Source organism: Apium graveolens, chromosome 4, assembly GCF_009905375.1.
Source record: "Apium graveolens cultivar Ventura chromosome 4, ASM990537v1, whole genome shotgun sequence".
Classification (NCBI taxonomy): Eukaryota; Viridiplantae; Streptophyta; class Magnoliopsida; order Apiales; family Apiaceae; genus Apium; species Apium graveolens.
Window position 1 is genome coordinate 92,222,080 of NC_133650.1, and position 13,578 is coordinate 92,235,657.

Consider the following 13,578-nt stretch of genomic DNA (forward strand, 5'->3'; position numbering starts at 1 on the left):
TAGTCTCTCCAAAGTAAACTACTTGTAATCTTGAGAGTTTCTCAATGAGACTGTCATAGGTTTCCATTCCTTTGGAAGAGATCTAAGGAACTTAAGATTGGAGTCTTCTGTCTAATAGATCCTTCCATGCAACTTCTGAGCATTTAGTAGTTTTTGAAATCTACTAAAAATGTCAGTGAGAGACTCACTATCTTCACTATGAAAGTGCTTATATTGGTGAATTAGCAGCTGCATCTTATTTTTCCTGACTTGTTCAGTGCCATCACAGATAATCTGTATTGTATCCCAAACTTCCTTGGAAGTTTTGCAATTGATGATGTTTTCAAACATGTCACCATCAACTCCATTGAACAGAATATTCATGGCCTTCTTATCGTTCCTGACTTGTTCAATATCAGGATCTGACCATTCATGCCTTGGCTTAGGAACTGATGGCTCATTTCCAGTTGCAGCTCTCATTGGTACATGAGGGCCTCTCTCTATGCAATCTACATAAGCCTCATCTTGAGAAAGTAAGTGAAGATGCATTTTTACCTTCCAGTGATGGTAATTATCTTTGTCCAGAAAAGGAATCTTGACTCCTACATCCTTCTTGTTCATCTTGCTATTTGTTATGATCTTTAAACTCTTTGTTCTTCAAGAGCTTGCTCTGATACCAATTGCTAGTCCCTAACAATGCAACAAGAATTACAGAAGGGGGGTTGAATAAAATTCTTGAACCTTTTTCAACAAAAATATAAAATATTCTATCTTAATAATATATAAGTATTTCATTTGCAAAGTGCGGAATAAGAAGTTAGTAAAATCAAAACACAAGTAATTAAAAACAAAAGTCTTTAAAAACTTTATGGTGGATTTGAATGTATCCATCAGAGATATATATTATATCAAGAGAACTCTGTGTAGCAAGATTAGCTCACAGCTGCTTACAAATATGAACAACTAAGTTTACAGAAAAATGCTAAGGATGCAGCTTATAATTGTTTCTCTGGGATAATGTTCTTGCTTGTTGTTGTTCTATTTGCTACTTCTTGGTTTATATATCACCAAGATTACAAAGTAATAAGACAAGATAATAAAACAAAACCTATCAAGTCTAATATTATGCTGCTTCATTACTCTATTCCAGCATCTTTGAATATCTTCATAATAGCATGGAAATGGCAATGCTTCTTTGTCCTCTAAAACCCAGTTGAATAGGCTTCAACATTCCTTTTGCTTACACTCGACACATGTGACTGTGTTGTCACTGTCAACCGATGTTTGAATTGATTATCCGTCGGGTACATGATCATCCGTCGGGTTGCCTTGTTGATCATCCGTCGAGTGGCATTGTTGTTTATCCGTCGGGTAGCTATCTGGCACTTGACTTCATTTCATTTATGCAGAATTACAAGAAATCATCTATGTACAATTAATCAACCTATTCTGCATATCTAATTAAAGTCAACGTGACTTGAGTGCTAGTACAGAATCTAAACAAGATGTATGCAGAAATGTGCTACAAACTCATTATTACACAAGCTACTCACTCGATGGATAATAAATCATCATCCGTCGGGACTATATTAAGTCATCCGTCGGGACTATATTCCTTATCCGTCGAGTGCTACATTTTTCACTAAGTAAAATCTACTATGGTGTTTTGTTAATGAAATCATCAAGTTCACAACATATCCACAACAGGAGTGGTACAAGGGAAGAACCAGAACTTGATTAAAGCTACAAGGGAAATATCAAGCTAATCAAGACTTTCTAAATACCAAAGGGCTAGAGCAGTCAAAACAGTTTGCAACAAGTAAGATCAAGCCTTGATCAGGATGTATACATGAAGACCACTAATGAGTTAATGGCCAACAGAAGTAAACACTGGAAGACCTCAAAGTGTTTGGAGAGAATGTTTTATAATTTGAATATTTTCCATGGCTACTCAGTGGAGTCTACAACCTACAGGGCATTTGTGGTTGATCAACAGAAGATGATTGAAAGTCTAAGTGCACAGTTCAACAACTCAATGCTCCAAGCTGTTAAAGGAGAAATTAATGGTATTGATGATTCATATCCAAGCAGTGGAATGACTGTGTATAACACAACTCATTTCATCAATGAAGCCATTCATCAAGGGTAAGGATTTTCAGAAAATCCCAGGAACAGCTTAGGGGGAGCAATAGAAGGATCAACTAGTCAGACACAACACCACATTGAAAATTTAGAAGACGCAACAAGAACATATCTGCTGAGACAAATGGTTTAATGTCAAGTCTATTCTCAAAGTCTAGTTCTTAAGTGATCCAGATGGTGGAGTACTGATTAGCAGGGCTACTAAGTATAAATGAGTATCTCTTTAGTTTTCTATCTAATGAAGAAACTAAGAAAGTTACAGAAGCTCTGATAGATCCGGATTGATTGGGTGATTACAAAGCAAGATGAACTCAATCAATCAGCAAGCAGATTGTAGGGAAGCTGATATCCAAACCAAATGACAGTATTGTAATTGGTACAAGGATAACCAGAAGTCAAACTGGATGACAATGGCATTGTTACGAGGGACAAGGCCAAACTGGATGCTAGGTTATTATCAGGAAGCAGTATCTAACAGATAGCACCATTGATGAGACTTGAGGATATTACGACATATCAGGCACCTGATGCATATTACACTTGGAATTGGACTCTAGTAGATGTGTACAAGTGCACTCCTGGTTGGTGATTCAAAAGAGGAATTCAATACACCACAGTCCATGGACTTTACATTTGCAGATCTATTGGACTATGCATATCTCTTCTTCATAATCTCATTTCAGGTTGGTATGAACTAGTATACTACTCAAGCAATTGTCAAGGAAATGGTATGGCACTCTAACTGAAGTTATAGTTTAATATGAACTAGTAGAGTCGTCATATTAATAACTCTCTTAGCACTAGGCACAAACATATTGTTTTATATGTGTAGTGATATAAAGATAATGTTATATGTTGGTCTACTAACAAAGACTTGTGCAAGTTTATATGCTAAGTAAGTGCAAAGTAGGTATGAAGGAGCGTGTTGGAAAGGTTGTAATTCTTTTTGGGATTACTTTAAGCAAGCCATTAGAATAATTCTTTTAGGAGCTCTAGCAAGCCAAAAGAATAATTCTTTTAGGAGCACAAGTAAACCAAAAGAATGATGTCAATACAAATAAGTTAAGGATCTTTTGAAGATGCAAAATTTGGAAGATTCTGAACATGCCAAGACAACTTACCAACGGAAACCACTAAAGCTTGATCAGTGCAACTCAGGTATAATGACAAGCTATAGAGGTATGACGAGCTCACTATTTTACTCAAATGCTAATAGACAACATGTAATGTTCTCAAAATGCCAATGTGCAAGGTTCCAAGTGGATCCTAGAGAATCCAATCTTATAGCTATTAACAAGATTATTAGATATCTTAAGGGACTACCAACTCTTGGAGTAAAGTACCTTAAAGATAGTGTGCTTAACATGTTTGGCTATATAGATATAGATTATGCAGGTTGTAAGAAAGACAGGAGAAGCATCTCTGAAGTTGTCAACTTAGGTGATAGGAGAAGCATCTCAGGAAGCTGTCAATTTCAAGGAAGAAGATTGTTTTCTTGTAATGATAAGAAACAACCTCAAATCCATCAACTCTGTGGAACACTCTATGACAAGGCACCTTGACACCAAGTATCATTTCTTTCGAGAGCATGTCTTTTAGTCAAAGAGTCACTTACATAAACACTTATTAAATCACTTATTAAAGTTAATCTTTCAAGACTGGTTTGTAAGTGTGGGATACCATTCATTGCATATTAGTTGGAAATCCCATCTGTAAGGAATTCTTCATATAAGTTCACAAGTATTAAATCTTCAATATTTAAAGGACTTGTGAATTTATCAGTAATCCAGTACCTCGTACTTAGTTCTATTATATTGATTATCATGATTACATTGTCATGTATATTTGTGGTAGTTAAGTATTATAGCATTAAGTTTGAATACTATTTTAATTGATTTAAATTTTGAATGTAGGCAATTTCATCCATATCAGTCTCATAATTTAAATTGTATTAAAATAATATGCAGCATGGTTATTTGTATCTTATATGAATAATTATGATACTTTTAGTATTAGTGATATTATTTAGAATGTTGGTTCTAAGTAATCAATGTTTATTTCTAAAATCACTAATATTGAAAGTTGAAGTATTTTCTAAGTTATGTGTATAAAACTCTCAACATTTTATATGCTTAGAAAGTATTTCTAAAATTACTAATTATTTAGAGAGTGATTTCCATGTATATAAGTAATATATTCTATTGGTAATTATTCAAGGAAAATTATAAATATTTAAGTGCTAGTATCTAACTCATAGATATTTAGTATTTATTTATTTCATATTTACTTTGGGTAGTTTGGATCATGGAAATTGAAGCAATTCAATGATTTTATTTGCTCCATAATTCAAACTAACTTAAAATAAATAAGTAGCATGATTGATTATGACTAAATATATCAACAATTGATATCTAGTAAATTGATTGTAACTTGCCCGCAAGGGTTGGCTCAGTTGGTTAAAGAGAGGAAAATTGTCCTCTTGGTCACAGGTTCGAATCCCACGGGAGGAGAATTTATGATTATGCCTCCTGAGTCAGAGCCTGTCGCTTAAATGTGGTTTACCTTGGTTCACGTGGTTTGCAGGCTATTGCGTGAGCCCGTAGGGTTTACCCAGTGCGCACCCGAAGGGTAGCAGCTGTGGGTTACCTACGATAAAAAAAAATTGATTGTAACTTATGTGTTATGTTAATTATGATATTTTAGTTTTAGTGAATTTAGCAATGCTTATATCTCAAGAATTCATTGAAATCAGAACATGATTGTAGCATGATTAATTGTGTGTAATTTCTTGACTTATATCAGTTAATGATATTTAGTTAAGAGTTTAACTACTAACTAATTATTAAGTATTAGTATTGGTGATATTACTTAGAACTCCTCTAAGTAACCAATGCTTATCTTCAATCACTTATACTAATATAAAAAGTATAAAAATATCTCTTGAAGTACAACTATGGTCAATGAGGATTTTGCTTTATTAGAAGTAACCATATGTTCTCCACCTAGAATAATTTTTATACTTATTTGCAAACTCCTAAACACTTTAATAATAAATGCAATACTCAATGGATCAATGTAGATGGAACTTAAAACATTTTTCTAAGACTGCAGACAAGACAATGTTGGTTAATGTTGCTTTATTTATCGAACCAATATTATTTTAGATATAGTTGTTAGGAGTTAACAATTGTATGATATATGAAATTGAATGTTGATGTCTTTTTGATAGATAATTGGTATTTAATTCATTGATATCTTATTTTAATATTTAAAATAGGATACAACATAATTATTGGTATCCAAAGTACTTGACAAGTATCAGTTAATGATATATTGTTAATATTTTTATGCAGATAATTGTGAGATTTTAAGTTCTAGTGAATTTATATGAGTTGCTATATCTGACAGATTCACTACAATTTGAAATTAGCAGCATAGTCATTCTTATTAATATTATTTATCAATACACAGTGTTGTTGATTATAATTTTATAAAGATAGATTATGGAGCTTTTGAGATGAATGGGAATTGCTTAGACTTTACCCTAAGTGATCAATGCTATTACAAAAACTCATTCATATTGAAAGACAAAATCTTTCTTTCTCTTCTTAATACTGCTAAGTCATCAGTCTGTGTCTTATCAAATTATTTATCTCTTTATGCATAAAAACAAACTCGTGCACTCAAACAGTTTTAAGACAAAAATCAAACTTCCTTTTATAGTGGTGATTGCTTCTTTCATTAAAAACAATTTAAATCACTATTGTACATCATTTCTCTCAAAAGATTAAATGCATAATTTTTATTCATAATAGATCTTAAGTGCATTTTATCTCTATATTTTCGTATGCTCTGTGATGCAGGTTCAGCCTCCAATGGCATTCTTTCATTGATAATTGAAAACCTACAACTTTTATTCCGGACTGTAAAGATAAACACAGAAACAGAACCAACCAACACTCTCTTACCCCTAAAATGAAGTATGAATGAGCGTGAGGGAGAAAGTGCCTTAGTGCACCACATAAGGAAGGTTCTGAAGTCAACCCAGCAGCTCTGTCTCCTACAAAGATGAGTAGTATTTAAACCGAGATAACTGCTAGCCCCCATACATCTTCTCAAAAAGATTTAATGGCTGAAAAGGCACAAAAATAGTTATTAGATTCATCCTCTCAACAGGGTGCGCCTATTGAAATTCGCCTGTCGGCCAGGGTATCCGATGTAGTGTCACCACCTCAAACATAAACAATTCGTGATGCACAAGGATAAGTTACACACACAAAGGATGAGTTGACGGAAACAAGAGTTTTGACCATTTTAAGGTCAGATTCGATTGTTCAAGCTTCTTTAATGGACCAATTGCCTTTACAGGTGTTAGTAGAGGATACTGATCCAATAGCCATATGTCAGTGGTCAGTCTCCACCTCCCCAGGACTAATAAACCTGGATGTATCTGCGGATAGTGGATCTGACATAGGTGCAGATCGGCAACTTGTTGACAATGATTCAGATATTACCTGATGAGTAACAAGGAAATGTCTTCACAGACATTAGAAGGGAGCTTTGATCTTTATGCTAAATTCTTTGGATCATTGTTTACCTTCCCAGAGCTCAAATCTGAAACCCCAAAAGGGAAACTAGAAACTTGTAGATTATGACTCAGATTCATCTGATGAGTCTAACAAGGATGGGGATTTGTGACCTCCCATTGCACCACCTGTGACCTCCTTAAGGATGGCCAAGGTGTTTTTCCTTGCGGGTACAGCTGGATTTTGGATCTATGAGAGGAGTGATACGCTTGTGAGAATGAGTGTAAACACGAGTGGAGAGAAGAGTGAAAAACTTGTGAGGTACACGAAACAGAATCACACACTCACGGTGAGGAAGAAAGAGAAACACCATTACCATTCCCTATCCCTAAACATGGTTCTTGATACTTCGAGTTTTGACTCTATTTATGATTGGAACCTAACTCTTAGGAACCTAACATTTATAGATTGGATTAGAATACTTCGAGACTAAACCAGTTGGGACATAACAATTGCTAACAATTAGTGATCTCACATTTGGGAGGTATAAGGAGTTGGGAAGATTGGTGAACATGATGATCAACAGTGAAGTCATTCTTGCAGCATTTAATGGGATATGGTTGATCAGCCATGACTTGTTATTTCTTTTCCAACCAAGTAAAATATGAGAACTCCTTCAAACAACAGCATACATTCCTTCTCTAAGGGGGAGATAAAAGCTTATATAATAGTTTGGAGGATTCCTCAACTAAGGGGGAGAAATAGCAGGGAGAAGGAAAAAGGTAAAGCACGTGTACACTACACCACACCATTGTTGTTTGTAACTACGGACCCTATTGTACGGGAGAGGTGGTAAACACAAGGTAATTTCCTAGTAATTAGAAGAAGTGGTTTGGTTCATCGCTATTCTTCATAAGGGGAGAAGTTGTTTTCCAAAAGGGGAGTACCATTGGTTTTTATCTACGGATCCTATTGTACGGGATAGGTGGTAAACGAATGTGATCTCCTTTAAGCAGTTGATTCTCATAGGGGGAAACAAGAGAGATATGTGTTTCTCAACAGGAAATGTGGTTGTACAAAAGAAGCTGCTGATTATTACTTCAAGACTGAGAAGTATTATCTAGCAGAGATTTGAAAAACCAAGGAAATGAAGATGAAACTCCTTGAAGATTAGTTTAGTGTTAGAGGAACAAGCATCTTTCATTTCAGTTACTCAAGAAATCTGGAAATGCAATATTTGATCCAGAAAACCAGTAGCATTATTTACAAGTCCTGGTACATTACTTTTTCTAGTTGTTAGTTAAGTTATCCTCTCTATTTAATTTGTTTATTATGTTTTACAATCAAATAAGGGGAGATTGTTGGTGAGACTGCATAGCTATATGAACGGTTACGTGATAACTCAACACGATAACAACACTAGAACAGGACAGGTTAATAATACTACGTGTACGCAAAAAATCAGGAAGAATGAAGACAAGGCAAATATAAAGAATCAGAAGATTAGAAGAAGGCCTGAAGTCTATTTACAGGTCATTGAAAGAAGTTCATTAATATGATCATGCCTCAGTGATGAACAAAGGTTAAAGACTTTTAGGGTTTCAGAAATGTTGAAGATTCAGTATACAAGTGCTACCGGAAGATTTCAGTGTATTGGCATTAATTGAAGATAGACAGTGTTTGAAGCATAGGAATCTGAAGAACTGAAGACAGGGTATCGACAGAGGTTAATGAAGACGTTGTCTAGAGTACCAGAAAGGATTCCAGTGAAATTACAATTGTTTATTGACAGTCAGTGTATGAAGCAATAAAGTTGAGGCAAGCTTAACAATTTAATCAACGTCATAATACGAAGACCTGAATCCGGGTTAGGCATCTGTGAACCAGACCAGTTGCACTAGGCGTCAACAGCTCGTGAAAGAAATCTGGGTATTATTTTTAGAAGAATTGTTAAGTTGAGGAACGTACTTGGATTGAACGTTTATCTGTTAAAGTACGAGAAGAGGTGTGTGGGGTATTCAGCTAAACAGCTCAGAGGACTGGCGACGCTTAAAGTTTAATTGGTAAATTAAATAAATTTATTTAATGAACTTTAATATAATTTATTTAATAAACTTAAAATGATTTATTTTATAAACTTTAAATAAGTTTATTTTATAAATCTAAATTAGTTTATTTATATAAGTTATATTTAAGTTTATTTTATAAATTAATTTAGTTACAATTTAAACTTAAAAAAATATAAGAAAAGAAAAACAAAAAGAAAACAAAAGAAAAAGAAAACAAAAAAATAAAAAGGAAAAGCAAAAAGAAAATCAAAAAAAGAAATAAAAGAAGATGGAATTTAAACGTGTACATGTAAGGTATGTGTTTGTTTTTGGTTAGTTAAGTACAAGTATGTACTAGTACTGGTCGCCACACACACCTTGTCGCCACAGAGAGATCCCCTTCCCCCCTGTCGCCACAGAGCATGTCTACTTCTCATGTGCTTCCTTGATCACCACAGAAAGCTTGGTCGCCAGAGAATCCTCAGCCACACATTTTATTGATAAAGTCTACAATTTGCAGCAGAAGATATTGAGCCATTCATTTTTTTCTTTTCATCTTCTCTCCCAAAATAGAAGTGAAAATGACAGCATTGATTTACAGAGAAGCTCAAGCTTTTTGTATATCCGTTTAACTTCTCACGGAGTAATGTTATAATGGCCGATTTAATTCTTGTATATTCATAGGGGCATTATAATCGTTACCCGGTAATTAAATCCTAGTACAAACAAAAGCTAGATCATTGTATAGGATTTGATTTGCAAATCTTTGTAGAAGCTAGGAATTTTGTTGTTCTTATATTGTATCCGGTTAATTTATTTACCGGAGTGTAGCAACACCCTCGAGGATTTATATACGAATATGTATTTCCCCGAATATCTTGTATTCCTTATTTTTATCGTTCCCAACACTATTCCTCTCAAGAATACGAAACCACTAACCGAGCACTAAATCTATATCCGCTAAAGATTCGAAAGAATTTTTAATTTAGTGATTATCGTATTCAATCTCCCCTTCTACGATAATTCGGGACCTAACAGAGTGCATTCATTAATGATGAGTTGGAAGAAGAGGTTTATGTGCAATAACCACCTAGCTTTGAAGATCCAGAATTTCTAAATTTTGTATACAAGCTACTTAAGGCTCTCTATAGACTCAAACAAGCACCTAGAGCTTGGTATGACGTACTATTAAATTTTTTGATTAAACATGTGTTATGGATCAAAAACTGAGGTATAATAATTGCTGTATCTATTATTAGGGAATGTGAGTTCGAGGCTCGATTTGACTGCTCTTGTGTTTCGTGACTCAATCTGTCTTAACAAGATGCCTACGTACCTTGCTGATTGCCAATGATCAAGTCAAAAATTTAGTTCTGATATGTGGGGTAAAGCCCCTTATACAGATTTTGGGAGTCCTTGAACTGGACTTAGGTTAGGAGACTTGGTGGGCAAGTCTCAGAATTAGAATAGAATTTGGAGTCCTAGGAAGTGGGAAGCTGATTCCTTATCCCACGAGGTTCCTTGGAGGTCAATCCACAATGATTTATTTCCCCACTAGGACTCATCTTGTCAACTGACTTATCCATTATTAATTAATTACAAAATTAATTAATATTCAGGGTTTTGGGCCCTCTCAAATGGGCCTACTTTCAGCCCAATTTTGATGCAACATTAATTACATACTCAGGCCTTATTTTATTCCCTATCTTTTGCCCCCCAACTTTTGGGAAATGGTGGAAAGGTTTCACAGAAGTTATGTTCAGGGTATCGTTTTTACGTAAAGTGTGGATCGACCTACACATTTACAACGATTTACTTTTATTTCTATTATTTTAGGAGTTATCTTAATCTCCAGGACTTTTCCCTTAATTTCTGGGATTTTTCTTAATTTCCAGGAATTTTTCGCTTAATTCAGGGATTTTTCCTTAATTTCCAGGAATTTTTCCCTTAATTCTAGGATTTTTCCTTAATTTCCAGGAATTTTTCCCTTAATTTCTGGGAATTTTTTCCTTAATTCTGGGATTTTTTCCCCAGTTTTCAAAATTTATCCTTTATTTCTGGATTTATTTTTAATTTTCAGGAAATATTCCTAATTTTCCAAAAATATTCATATTTTTCAGAAAATTCTTTAAGGAATTTCCTTAATTTCTGCAATTTGTTTTTTTAGGATTTTTCTCCTTTTTTCTTTTTTTTTTCTCTTTTTTTTATAAATATTTCGACCAGGAATCCTATTCGACCAGGATCCTGGTCGAATTAGGCTCCATATTGCCAAGGTCGACAGCCACTTCGAGCAGGAATTTTCGAGCAGGAATCCTAGTCGATTTTCGACCATGATTTTAAACCTTTCGGTCAGGATTCCTCGTTTTTGACCGAAATATGCCTCTTCCTTGCCTTGGTCGAAGAGTCTTTCGAGGAGAACCTTTTAACCAGGAATCCTGGGCCTTCTCCTGGTCGAATTTCCTTCAGGATTAAGATTTTAAACCAGAATCCTGATCTTTTCGGTCATGATTTTTCCTGACAAACCAATTACTGACCGAATTAAACAGCCAACGTTTTTCTGGTCGACGAGTTTTTCGACCTCAATCATTCGACCAGAAAATCAATAGGAATTATGATCGAATTGGGTAAGGATTTTTTTTTATAATAATAATAATTTTTGGCCCATCCACTTTCTGGGTTTTTTTCTTGATTTTGGGCTCTCTTGGGCCCATTCTTTTTCAACTGGGCTTTTTCTTAGCCAAACGGGCCTTCATTTTGCAGGGCCTTTAATTTCAAACATTTGGGCCCTTATCTGGGCTTAAGTTGGGCATTTTGTGTTGACCATGGGCCCAGAACTTGGGCTTGATCCATTCCCAAGTCCAATAAGATTTGATCTTATTATATTTTCTAACTTGGGCCTTTTCATTGGGCTTCCTTGCTCCCAGGCCCTGTAAGAATTGGGTTGGGTCTTCATTCTTAAGCCCAAATTCCAGAATTTTCTAGAATTTCTAAGGTTTTCTCTGGATTCTTCCAGAATTTCCAAAAATATTTATTTAATTCAAGTTTTTTACTTAAATTTTTCCAAAAATTCCCTAGAACATTCCAGAATCTTCTTATTTTTGGGCCCAAATGGGCTTTTTTAAGGCCCAACTTGCCTTCCTTTTGGCTATATAGGGGTGAAATGGGAGTGTGATTTCCTCACACTTCTCATTTCATTTAACTCCAACTCTGTTCTATCCTCCCCACTCTCAACACTCCTCTCCTTAGAGTATTCCGGCCAACTCCCTAGTCTTTTCCGGCCTTTTCAAGTTTCAAAGCTTCCTTCCTCCTCAATTAATGGCAGACAAGGGTGCTGAGAGAGCGGCCAAGATTGCCTCAGCTTCGAAACGAGGTAACGACATCGAAATCCGCTCTTCTTACATGTCTTTATTAGATATGATTAACACTAGAGGGGATGAATACCCCTCTAATGCACATCTTGACCCTTTTGATTACTGTAACACTTGTCATAATATAGATTTTGAGAAAATGAACACACTTTATAACGTTCGTCCTCCCCTTAGGTTAGTTCCTGTTAGCGGTGGTGATCGTACTTGCCACTGGAAACCGGATACTCTTTTCATTTACACAGATGCCCTTAAAGCTGGCTTAGGTTTCCTTTTCATCCTTTCAATCCCCACCTTTTAGCAGATTTACAAATTAACCCATGTCAGCTTCCTCCAAACGCCTGGAGGAACATTTTATGTTTCATGGTTTGTTGTCTTAGGGGAGGTTTTCCTTTATCAGTAGCAGTTTTTAGGAAAATCTTCCAGTGTTATAACAGTTCTTCAAGTATCTGCGGTTGAGTCTACATTAAATAAAGGCCCAAGTGTAAGCATATTTTTAATAGTGCCTCCATTCCTGATAATAACCAACATTGGAGGGGTAGTTTTGTCGGGTTAAGGTGGGAGAATGGGGAATGGGGCACCCTCTTCAGATCTTCCTTCGGGAAGGTTAGCGATGGTAGCCTCAAATCCATTCACCTAACCCCCGAGGAAACTATCATTTACGATGAGCTCACTCGGATGATGGTTCCACTATCAGCTGGACTCTTTTAGAGGAGTTTTCCCTTATTCATGTGGGGCTACCCTCAGTTTCTCAATAGGGTATTTTTCTTCCCTTCTCGTTTTTATTTTTTTCCATGCATTATCGACACCACTTATTTTGTTTTTCTCTCATTTTTGCAGCTGCTTAGGAAATTAATGAGGATAATGTGCCTGTTGTCGAGGAGACCGCGAGGATGAAGAAGGCTCGCCTTGCGGGACTGGACACTCAGGGGAAGGCTACAGAGCCTAGCTTTTTAAGGAAGCATAAGGAGCCCATGGTGGAGGTTCCTGCTGAAGGGACTGAAGCCCAAAATACCCCTATCTCTGCTGCTACGGGCGCTTTTCAGCCTCTTTGGTGATTCCGCCAAGGGGATACCGTGGTTGGATCCACAAAGCACACCTAGGATTGGTCTTACCACGGCGTAACCCCCAAGGACTTCACCGATGTGGTAGCTACCCCCGACCTGGAGATGATAAAGCTCATGGGAGCTCAGTCATTGGCCTCGGTACGACTCTTTCTTACAATTTTACTATCTTTTTACTTGTAGCATTCACTTGCCTTATATCTCTGTTTATCGTTTCGTTTTAGTCTAACGCCTACTTCCAAGGTGCTGTGAGGCAAGCTGAATCATGGAAGAGGGCTTCGGAAAAAGCTGATAATGCCCTCAGGAAGCAGGAGAGGAAGTACGCTGCTTTGGAGAGAAAGTTGAAGCATAAGGAGGATGAGCTCGGAGAGTCCAAAGATGAGCTGGTTGTGCTAAGGGCTGAGAAAGACAAGGCGATTGACAACTACCTGGACTTGGAGGAGTTTACCCAGTC